This window comes from Macaca nemestrina, chromosome 16 (genome assembly GCF_043159975.1).
Source record: "Macaca nemestrina isolate mMacNem1 chromosome 16, mMacNem.hap1, whole genome shotgun sequence".
NCBI classification, from domain to species: domain Eukaryota; kingdom Metazoa; phylum Chordata; class Mammalia; order Primates; family Cercopithecidae; genus Macaca; species Macaca nemestrina.
The window spans coordinates 92140990-92152595 of NC_092140.1; the positions used below are offsets into that span (position 1 = coordinate 92140990).

The 11606-nt window shown below is 38.4% G+C and overlaps 1 protein-coding gene and 1 long non-coding RNA gene across 19 annotated transcripts in view; one reads left to right on the plus strand and one right to left on the minus strand.

Moving 5' to 3' along the window:
- Nucleotides 1-11606, minus strand: part of LOC105486013 (replication factor C subunit 3) — a 701449-nt gene that overhangs the window by 191178 nt on the left and 498665 nt on the right. The gene's annotated exons all lie outside the window — the stretch shown is intronic.
- LOC105486011 (uncharacterized) overlaps nucleotides 1-11606 on the plus strand; it is a 261312-nt gene that overhangs the window by 148573 nt on the left and 101133 nt on the right. For all 16 annotated transcript variants that reach the window (XR_011615056.1, XR_011615065.1, XR_011615059.1 and 13 more), the window contains one exon: nucleotides 9716-9857. This is a non-coding gene — a long non-coding RNA (uncharacterized lncRNA). The remainder of the gene's footprint in view (nucleotides 1-9715; nucleotides 9858-11606) is intronic.

Genomic DNA, 11606 nt, shown 5'->3' on the forward strand with positions numbered 1-11606 from the left:
AATCCAGAATATCAACACAAATACCATCACTATCAATGTAATTACTGAAAACAGTTAAACATTTTGACTTTGTTCTCCCAATTCTCCTCCTCTCATATTTTTATAGTAGTAGTTAGTTGTCAAAGCATATAGACATTAGACACTCTTTTTTTATAATTATTTTACTTCTCAGCTCTCATTTAATTTTTTTTTTTTTTTTTTTTTTAGACCTAATGCTGCTCTGTCACCCAGGCTGCAGTGCAGTGGCGCAATCTCAGCTCACCACCACCTCTGCCTCCCAGGTTTAAGCGATTCTTATGCGTCAGCCTCCCGAGATTACAGGTGCACACCACCACACCCAGCTAATTTTTGTGTTTTTAGTAGAGATGGGGTTTCGCCATGTTGCCCAGGCTGGTCTTGAACTCCTGACCTCAAGCGATCCATTTGCTTCAGCCTCCCAAAGTACTGGGATTACAGGTGTGAGCCACTGCACCCAGTCTCATTTAATCTTAATTCTTCAGGTAACTATCTATTTATTGCATCCCCAGTCTTTGTGTCAATGTCACCAGTCATTTTTATTATCTTAAACTTGCTTTCTAAAGTTTCTTCAGGAAGATTTCATGGAAGCAGTATTATGCATGTTTATAATACATTGTAAACAATTTATACCAGAAAGTCAGTTCAGCTGTATCGAAAACATTTGTTAATATTTTCTGTCTTTAAGTGTAAATATGTCACTCTATATTCTGGTAAAACACAGCAGTGTTAAAAGTCTGATGATAATCAAATTTCCTTTCTAAGTCACTTTCTCTGACTAGATAGCCAAACAACGTTTTTTTATTTATCCCTAAAGTCTGGTAATTTTACTAGAATGTGCCTTTTTGTTGGTCATTCTGGGTTGATATTACCCGTTACATGGTGTGCCTTTCCAGTGGGTATCTTCATACATTTTTTAATTCTTATTTTATTTTCATTTTTTTGAGATGGAGTCTCTCTCTGTTGCCCAGGCTGGAGTACAGTTCTGCGATCTCAGCTCACTGCAACCTCCACCTCCCAGGTTCAAGCAATTCTCCTGTTTCTACAGGTGGGTGCCACCACGCCCAGCTAATTTTTGTGTTTTTTAGTAGAGACGGGGTTTTGCCGTGTTGGTCAGGCTGGTCTCAATCTCCTGGCCTCAGCTGATCCACCCACTTTGGCCTCCCATCTTCATATATTTTAATTTTAGTTTTCTTGAATTGTAGGTTTAGTATTTGTTATATTTCTTTGCTTTGGTTTTCTTCTTCAGGGATTTCTATTATCTGTATTTTGGATTTTCTTTGCTTATCTTCAATATTTGTCACTTTCTATTTAAATATTTTTATCTCTTTTTTTCACTGCTTTTTTGATTTTTAAATATTTTTCTTTTTCCCCCTTCTGTCTCTTACTGCATTATCTATTGTGCTTTTTTTTCTTATATGTCTTCTAATAGTCTTTATGAAATGTTTTTTTCTTTTATTTCTAATTCTTTACTGAGTTCTGTCACTTCATTTCTGAATTTTTGTAAGTTTGAGTTTTGTTGTTCTTCCTATCTCATGTCAGTTAATCAAAGTCTTTTAACTCATTTTGAAATAGTTACAAAGTTGATCTGCTTGGTCAGCCTGACTTTCTGGCATAATTTTACTGTCTGTATGGATGTTATTCTACTCCTTATTCTTATTTATCTCATAATAGCTTTCCTTGGGATTTGTCAGTGATCGTTTTGATAATTTATTTTCTTTTTAAATTATAGAAAAATAGTGTGGAACAGGCTAGCTTTTTTTTTTTTTTTTTTTTTTTTTAACTCCATAGAACATCCTCTTCTGTTTTCGATTTTTTTTTTTTTTTAATAGTGTTACCAAATAGGGCAGCTTACTGAGATTTTCTGACTCTATTCTTTTGTCCTACTTTTATCTGGATCTTCACTTTCTTTCATCTTAATCATCCTTGCCTTGGTCAATTTTAATTTCACTCCCAGCAGTTTTTCCCCAGCAGATGGCTTTGTTACGGAGGGGAGCCGTAGTGGGTGTGTCAGTCTGGGGAGTTAATATGTTTGACTGTTCCTGACCCTTCAGACCCTACTGAGGGCTCCTGGCACAAATGCACCCACTATTAGATTAGGAAAGCCTCTGTCAGTTTCATCTGCTTTCATGTTAGTTGGTCATGCTTTACGGTAAACACCTGTTGGCCCTCTCAGGGTTTTCCTATCCACAAATCCATCAGTCGCTTGCTGTTGCTTCCTCTGGCACAGATTTTGGTAACCTGCAGATCTGCTGGCTGTTGGTGATCCGTCTCCACCTCTGGCATTTTGGGGTTGATAGAGATAATGTGTCACCTAGATTTATTATAATTTTTTTCCATTGGTTTTTGGTTTTACTATTGAGTTGCTTTGTCACCACTATCTTTCCAGAATGTTAGATTCTTCTACATATACAGAGAAAAATGTATCTATTGAAAATATATATTTATTTAAATTTATTTAATGTATTACTAAAACAGTTTTATTTATAAAGATTATTTTAAAATTTGTTAACATTTTTATTCTATGTATGTATTAAGATTGTATATAGTTTTTTAAATAAACACAATTTTGAATAATTTAGATTTACTGAGAAATTACAAAGATGGTACAAAGAGCTTCCACATGTCTTTCACTCAGCTTTAGTTTCCCCAAATGTTATCATCTTACTCTGCCGTGGCACATTTGTCAACATGAAGAAGCCATCATCTCACATTCCTCTTGGCCAAGCGCCAGACTATATTTGCATTTCACCAGTTTTTCCCCTGCTGACATTGTTCTATTTCCAGATCCAATATAGGATACCACACTGCAGTTGTCACACTTTCTCAGTCTCTTCTGGCCTGTGACAGTTTCTCCATCTTTCCGTGTCTTTCATGGTCAATAAGTTTTGAAAGGCACTGGGCCAGGCATTTTGCAGAACGCCCCTCACTTTGAGTTTGGCTCATTCCTGACACATCATTAGATGAGGGGGTTGGGTTTGAAAAAATCCCACAGTGGTGTAATACCCTTCTCATCACATCAAGCATAGGGGTCATGAGATCCACATGACATCAATTGTGGTGTCAACCTTGGTCACTTGGTTAAGGTTCCATACCTTTTTGTTGAATTATTAACTGAAAGTGTCTTCCTTTCACTCTCCTTCACACAGCTCCAAATACCACCCACTGAATAGTTTCCTCAATCCCCTTTAAGACATTAGGGGGTCTCTTAGGGACTGCAGCTTTCTTCCTTCAGGCCCAGGCACACTATGTGAAGTACTCTGAGTTTTAAATCTCCATCTGGAGAAGAACAGGCCCCTCTGTGTGTGACATGGTGTGGCTGAGGAACGTACCAAACATTATTCCAGGAATAGCTTGACTTCTTGATAACCTTAAATTCACAATCATAAAGTTCAACTGAGGAGTATTCAGAGGTTATAAATTGTAAAATTAAGAGAATATATTGAAAAGTTTAAAGTGGATCATAGATTCACTGCAAACCTGGTTAAACCGACATCTGCTGGGATTTGGTTTGATCATAATAAAGCACCGGCTCCCAAGGCATCTCTCTCCAAAGGGTATTTCAATGACAGAAATAAAGTGAAAATCTTGTGTTTTCCTGACCTGTCAGATCCAGCTTGGCCACACATGATTTATGGCTAGCAATGTCTTTTCTTCCTCATTCAAAATAGAAACTAGAAAATTGCAAATACATGAATGCTGTTGGTTCATCAACTTAAACACATGAGGAAACAGAAAGGTAATATTAGTAACGCATCCACCCACATTAAAGGCATCACAATAAAAAGCACCAGCATTGATGGTCCAGTGGGAAATTAAATGCCATGTAAGATAATAATGTTTGTATTAATCCTATTTTGTTTTGTAGACTTAATATGATAATCTATAATAATAGTATTATATGTTTTTATGAAATTCCAAAGTCTATAGATGCTTTTACATTTGGCTTTCTCATTTTATCCTTTCTTATCCTCTCTGAGGTATATGTTCTTATACCTGCTTTATAAGTGAGGAAACTGAGGCTCAGAAAGCTTAAGATTCATATCCATGATCACATGTCTTGCAAATGATGCCCATAGTAGTTCATCAAATTGCTGTTTCTTCCCATTAAAGACTGATGCTGTGTTTTTGCTTTCATAGATATGATTTATTTTCCTCCACATAGGGTAAAAACACTTACTAACTCACCAACCATGACAGAGACAGAGAGAGAGAGAGAGAGAGAGAGAGATCTAAAGGGACAACCTAAATAAAAGATTATATAATAATATCTACTATTTATTTAGCAATTGCTGTGAGCCAGAGTCTATCATTCATTCTTAAATTACCCTGTAAGTTAAATCATATTCTTTGTTTTTTAATGAGAAGAAATGGAAATTCAGGTAGATTAGCTAATGTAAATGATACTATTGCTGTATCACATTAGTCCCAGTCTTAGCGGTTTAAGAGAATCAAAGTTAATTTCTTGCTCCTATAGAGTCTAATGCAAATGTCTCTGGCTGGCAAGTGGCCCTCCGTTGGCCAGTAAGGGCACTGGGCTCTGCCACCCTTTAAGGACGTAGAGTCTTCAACTGAATCCTCTGAATGTTCCTGTTAGAAATACTGTTTATACAATCAATAAAGGCTTTATAGGTGAGACAAAATTGGATTTCAGCTTGACTCTTCTGAGTTATATAAATTTCAGATTGATGTTCAAATTAAGGCACGCTTCCAAGGCACAAGAAGTTTTAATGGCCTAGACTTGGAAGTGACATATATCACTCTGTCCACAGGGCATTTGCCAGAGCTTAGGCACACAGACACTTTAGGCTGCCAGAGTGGCTGGAAGACATCACGGAGTTGGGTTTTCAGTAGGGAGATGAAATGGGTTTTGGTAAATGGGTGGCATCTGTCACGTTACATAATGTGCCCAAAGTCATACAGGTAATAATTGGCAGAGACAGAGTTTGAATTCAGTGCGGATTGAAAGCCTATGTTCTTTCTACCATATTATCCCCCTTTCAAATATTTTAAAAATTAGTTTTACTATTTTTAAAGATAGCTGAAATGTTTCATGGCAGTATCAGCTTATGAATACAAATGCTGCCACTTTTATTGCAATAAACCCTATTTGGCTGAATCTTCAAGCCTCACTCTTCTGCATTGCCAGGTACCCTGTCTGGTCCCCACATTGTCCTTTGCCCATGATTTTCTCTGGGATTCCCAAATCTATAAGTTCCATGCACCCATGTGCTCATGCATGCATCCCGACTACCACTCAATGGCAGCCACCTTCCACATTCTTCCCTCCGCAAAGACGTAAAGTCACAAGATGCTTCATGAAAAAGGAAGACTTTTCTCCTTACCCTTCCGCACATATTGTCACCTAATGAGTCATCTAATGAGACAAGAGCTCAAAGCCTCAGAGAATCACTGCCAAAAATAACTCCATTTGGTTCTATCTTCAAATAATCTCTGAGGCTGCCAAGATTCTAAAACTTACGCCCTCCCTCTCCCCATCACTCACTGTACACGTGTACATGCCTTTCAACTAAGAGCCCCAGAGAGTCAATTCATGTAAACGAACTGCTTGTGGGCTCTCCCCAACAGCCTAGCTCACATAGCCAGATAGTTCCCAATCGAGACAGTGGACGCAGTCTAGCCTTAAGCTTGGTTTGCCACTATCCAAGGGTACATAGTACTAGAACCATAGTACTAGAACCCAGATAATCAACTGTGTTCACTAAATGTTTGTAGGAAACTTCTTTTGATAAACTAATAAGAATAGCTTGTTTAAAGAGAAAAAATATGCTTGTAATTGGTGTATCCATCATTTGAAATTGGAATCTTGAAGTTATCTTGCCTTAATTCCAAAAGGATTTGATGCTTGCAGATACACATCTCATTTAGAAGATAATGAAATGGAACAAAATAAGAAGTGAAATCAAACTGAAGGAGTAGGAATCTGCAGCCTCTCAGTGGTAGTGAAGATGATACAGTTTGGTGGGGGGTCCCTATTGCTGCAGCCAAATCACCACATCATATGCACCTCTGTCAAAGTAGTCCACATGTGGACCCAGCTCTGGTCAAAAGCTGGGTTAATGTCCTACGTTGGCCATAAGAGTGGGTCATTGCTGGTCTTGCCCTAGTAGTCACCTCTACAGAAAATTCATGATTTCTCTTATAAAAGGATAACAATACAGAAGTGCCAATGTCCCCGGATTAAGTCTCAACCCAAGGCTAAAATGGCAATTACAAAAAGGCAAGTTTTGAAATATAAGGTACCTGAGTGTTTCTTCCTCCTTATTTTTTTTAATGGAGCAAAGAAGATTTTGTCCTTCACCTATAACACAATCATATTATCATATTCTCTCTCTCTCTCTCTCTCTTTCTCTCTCTCTATATATACACACACATACACACACACACACACACACACACATATATGCAGGATGCGCAGGCATGTCACATAGGTATACATGTGCCATGGTGGCTCACTGTACCCATCAACCCGTCATCCAGGTCTTAAGCCCTGCATGCATTAGGTATTTTTCCTAATGCTCTCCCTCCTCTTGCTCCTCACTCCCCAACAGGCCCTGGTATGTGATGTTCCCTTCTGTGTGTCCACATGTTCTCATTGTTCAACTCCCATTTATGGGTGAGAACATGGGGTGTTTGGTTTTCTGTTCCTGTGTTAATCTGCTGAGAATGATGACTTACCACTTCATCCATGTCCCTGCAAAGGACATGAACTCGTTCTTTTTTATGGCTGCATAGTATTCCACAGTGCATATGTGTCATATTTTTTTAATCCAGTCTGTCATTGATGGACATTTGGGTTGGTTCCAAGTCTTTGCTATTGTAAATAGTTCTGCAGTAAACATACATGTGCATGACACAATCACATTCTGATTGGCCTCAGCATCTGAGGCAGGGCTGGACAAATTAGCCTGGAAATGCGGGTAGGACTCCAGCAGCAGAATGGGGTTTGAGAAAGCCTAGGAATAAGATAGACGAGGCTGGCCCCAGGGAGAGAAATGATGACTCAACAAAATCTAACAAGCTGGCTTCCCCAGTACCCTGAAGGCCGGTCCAGTCCAGGACACCAGATGCCACACTGCCTGTACATGAGGTGCTGTCCTACTCATCCCCATGCTTCAGAGTCACTGTCCTGGTGGCAAAGAGCTATGACAAGAAAGGCCGCTTAGGTTACTCAGGCTCTCATAACACAAAAGGCTCTATAGGTAAATATGTTTTTAAACTAGTTGCCATGGAAATATGTCTTAAAGATAGCTAATACTGCTAGAGAAAACTGACTGGCAGTGATAGCAAATCAGACTTTGATTTCACCTCCTGAGGCAGCCTGTCGAGCAACTTCAGAACAAGTGTATGCGTAACATTGAAGTTTCACAGTCTTTGCTTGGTTTGCTCCAGAGTGTGGAGAAAGCACTTTGTGTGTGGACCTTCTGTCAATTGCTGATTATTCAAGATGTGATTATGAAGCTGGAGGGTCTTCAGGGCCTTTGCTTATCCTCTCTGCACTGTGCTTTAGCCATTTCATTGCTTATTAGTGTTTGCACCAGAGGGTGGAGAGGATAGAAAATTCCAATCAACCTGTTAACAGCTTTCATAAGAGATCCGCTGAGGGGAGAAACTAAAACCACTGTCTGAAATGAGGTTTGCAGATTATCTATGCATTTAATGTATGATTTCTATGAGAGTAATCTGACCATTTGGTGTCGGCTGCGTGTGGCTTAGGTGGCAGCAGTAGCTTTGATGAAAACAGCCTTATAAATATGCACATAGATTTCTATCTACACTGTAATAAGTGAATAAATGTCTAGAAAACTCAATATTCAAAAATAAATGTGGGCAGAAATACAGATCATTCAAACTTTAGAATGTTTTTTGTGACATGGATTATTAGGTTGGTCATTCATATTGGTCAAATTTACCTAATAATTGCCAAATTATTAGCAAAATCATACATAAATAGATTTTACAAACAAGAAACCAGAATGAGGAACTTCTCGGCTTCCTTGAGGCTCTGGCTATATTTATCTAGCTATACACATATACATATGTATACATATATACTTATATATAAGTATGAAAGTATAGATTTTAATAAATATATGTCTGTATATATGTAGTCACATATAAGTGCGTGTGTGTGTATGTATGTGTGTGTATGTATGTGTGTGTGTATATATATGGTATAGGGTGGCAGGGCTTTTTATTGTTTTGATGAACTTTTTTCATAAGTAAAAGTCTGATTTTCTATATTTCCAGAATGTAACCATGCAAAATGAGTTAACATCTGCAGAGTACTTTGAAATGAACATCTTCCTTTTAGGGTTCTTATTACTACCCCTCACTCTTCTGCCGAAGGTGACTTGCTTATGTATTTCTTGAGATGCAGACAATTGTACCAAAGAGCTGTGCATCCTCTGAAGATTCTTTTTCTCAAAGAAAGCAATTCTCATTCCTTTGTTTTCTGGGCAGAAGACACATTAGTGACCTCTGGGGAAATTTCTCACCTGAATTAAGAATTACCTGAGTCAAGTATCCTTCAGCTATTCCTTTTCAGAAACCTTTAAATTTGGTCTTTGCCCAGAGTCTGCCTGCCCAGAGGTCAGTGGATGGCAGGTAGGCGTTTGTTGTTTTGCTGCCTGGTACAGCAGTATCTTTTCATTTCTTGCTCTGGAGAACTCCTCTCTCTCCAACACCCACACAATCACACACACACACACCTGCTATGTTTGTATGAAGCCACAGAGCACCAGCAGGGAGCGGCTGTTTGCTGAATGTCAACAGAATCATAAAAGTTCTCCTGGGCACCCCTTCATTTAAAACACCCCAGATATAAGATTGTTTATTATTAGAATTCACACTACATTTTGCTCAGTTGAAACATTCCCTTTTATTTAATAAATTTTGTCGATGAATTCATTTTTCCAGAAATTTTTTGAATTCATTTTCCCATTCCCTTTTATATGCTATATGGAACTAAAATATTAAAATTATCAAATTAACATTACTAATAAACTCTCTTTTCACTTAAACATAAATCAATCCAAATGGTATCTGCTTCAGCAAAATGCATTAAGCTTCTCTGATCTGGACTTTAAATGAGCTGTCAATTCATCTGTGTATAATTGCATGGATGTGTGAATATAAAACATGTGAATCAGCAGTACATTCTTGTTTATGACATTTTCAACCTATATAACGCATGTACCTGAAATAAACATTTTTAAAAAGAAGAGAAAATGAAGCTCATGAAGAAAAACAAGTGGGTATTTACAGTTTATACTTTTCCTTCCTACAGCTTTTTTCTTCTCCTTTCCCTGTCTTCCCTTTGTCTCCTTCCACAATCAAATGTTTCCAGTTGCATCAAATAGATAAATATAGAGTTGATGGTGAAAATAGAGTTCTACGTTCTCTGTATTAACCTGCTTAAATTCTCCCATCATAATTCAGGTTATGACAATGACTTGCCCTCTTGCTAGAACTTGCTGCCATTTCCTGTGATGAACATCTGGATTCAGATTCTTTCTCAGCAGTATGTTAACATTGACACTAGGGGTGTTTGTTCTAGAACAAGATCCTCCACATATACCTTTGCATTCTCTCCATTTCACAGATGAAGAAACTGAGATTTGGGAAAGTGAGGTTACTCATTCGGATGCATCACTAATAAGCAAGATTTTTTTTTTAGGTGGAGTCTTGCCCTGTTGACCAGGCTGGAGTATAGTGGCCCAATCTCTGCTCACCGCAGCTTCAACCTCCCAGGCTCAAGTGATCCTCTGACCTCAGCCTCCCGAGTAGCTGGGACTACAGGCGTGAACCACCATGCTCAGGTAATTTAAAAAATATTTTTAGTAGATAGGAGTTTCTCCATGTTGCCCAGACTGGTCTCGAACTCCTGACCTCAGGTGATCCTCCCACACTGGCCTCCCTGGGTGTTGGGATTACAGGCATTAGCCACTGTGCTTGACCATTAAGCAAGATTTGATCCCAGATTTTTCTGGCTCAAAAGTCCTGTCTCCTGACTACCCTGACTCACACTCTCCTGGTGTAAGGAAGATTTTTGCTAGTTATTATTTAGGGGCTCTACCTTTTCCTTCCTCTCTGCCTCCATAGGGAATATTCATCCACAAATGAAGGCAGAGCCTGCCCAGGGATTTCCCCACCTTCCAAGCTACATCACAACACATCAGGAGATGCTGGTTGTTTTCCTCAGTCTTTGCTGGCCTGGCTGTAAGCCCTCAAGCACGAGGCTGGTGTTTTGGGTGGCAAGCCCTGGGGAGGCTGCTGCTGCAGGCAACAAGGTCAGCTGGAACCGATCGTGAAAATATCAATTTTTAAAGTTTGGGGAAATCAAACAAGTCATTAATTAAATCTCTACAGCAGATGAAATAACTTCAAAGCTCTCGAGGGTGACTCTTTGCTCTCCTTTAAGTTCATTAAACTATTTGAAATTTCAACAGACTGGATATGAGGAACCACATTTTCTACCTGTCTGCAAAGATTTAACAGTTCTACTATGTTAATGAAGGTTTCAGCATTCAAAGGGATGAGACTCTTGACGTTTCTGTATTAATCATGTGATGAACTCTACAGATTCACAGTTATGTTTATGACTCCATGATTTCCACATATGAAATCTTATTGCATATCTATTTCTGGAGGTCTGTGTAAATGTTTCTTTACAATCTTATTGCATATCAAGTTCTGGAGGTCTGTATAAATGGTCTTCTCTAAATAAATAAAAAATACACACTAAAATGCATAACAGCAGGAAGGGAAAACTGTCAGATTGCTTAAATTTAGTTCTATTTACTAAAATTTGTGTGACTAGGTTAATTATTATTTGTTTAAATGAGGCCAATATGTCTGGCATTGATGTCTCAGGCACATGGAAGTGTTAGCTGAGCTTGGCTTTCTGATATTAAATGCTGTAGTCAAAAATTTGCTGAAAAAAATTGTATTTATAGCCATACTGTTAAAAAATTAGCCCTCAACAAAGACATTAAACCAAAAACATAGTGAAAAGATTTGCTAACTTTTTTAACTGTTGCAGACATTAGGTAGCATCTGGTCTTGACTTATTGGAGACACCCATTTATTTTTATGCTTTATTAAATGTAATTTATTAAACAAATATTTATTGAGCATCTACTTGGTGCCTGACTCTGTGTTACATAGTGGGTAGTTGAAGTGCTGTTAATTCTTCTGTGAAGGGGCCAAAAAACCCACGTAAGACTATAACCGATGCTTGGTTAATGTCATTTGAAACTGGATGCTAAGATACTAAGTAATCTCCAAGTGAATGATGTACAAAAGCTGGTCACCACCCTTCAACAACTGAAAAGAACAACTCCTGTCTTTCTGTTTAGCAAATAATAAGTCTGCATATCGTTGATGTCTGACCTGAGGCCTCTTTCCAGGGTTTGATTTTATAGATGAGAACATTGGCTTCTCAGGTGCCTTCAGTTTCTGAAACATCTGCTGATGTTCCCTGCCCCGGGCAACCTACATTTAATGCTTCCTGGGTCCTTCTGGAATAAAGCCATGAATCTTTCATCTGGCATTCATGGTGTTCCTCC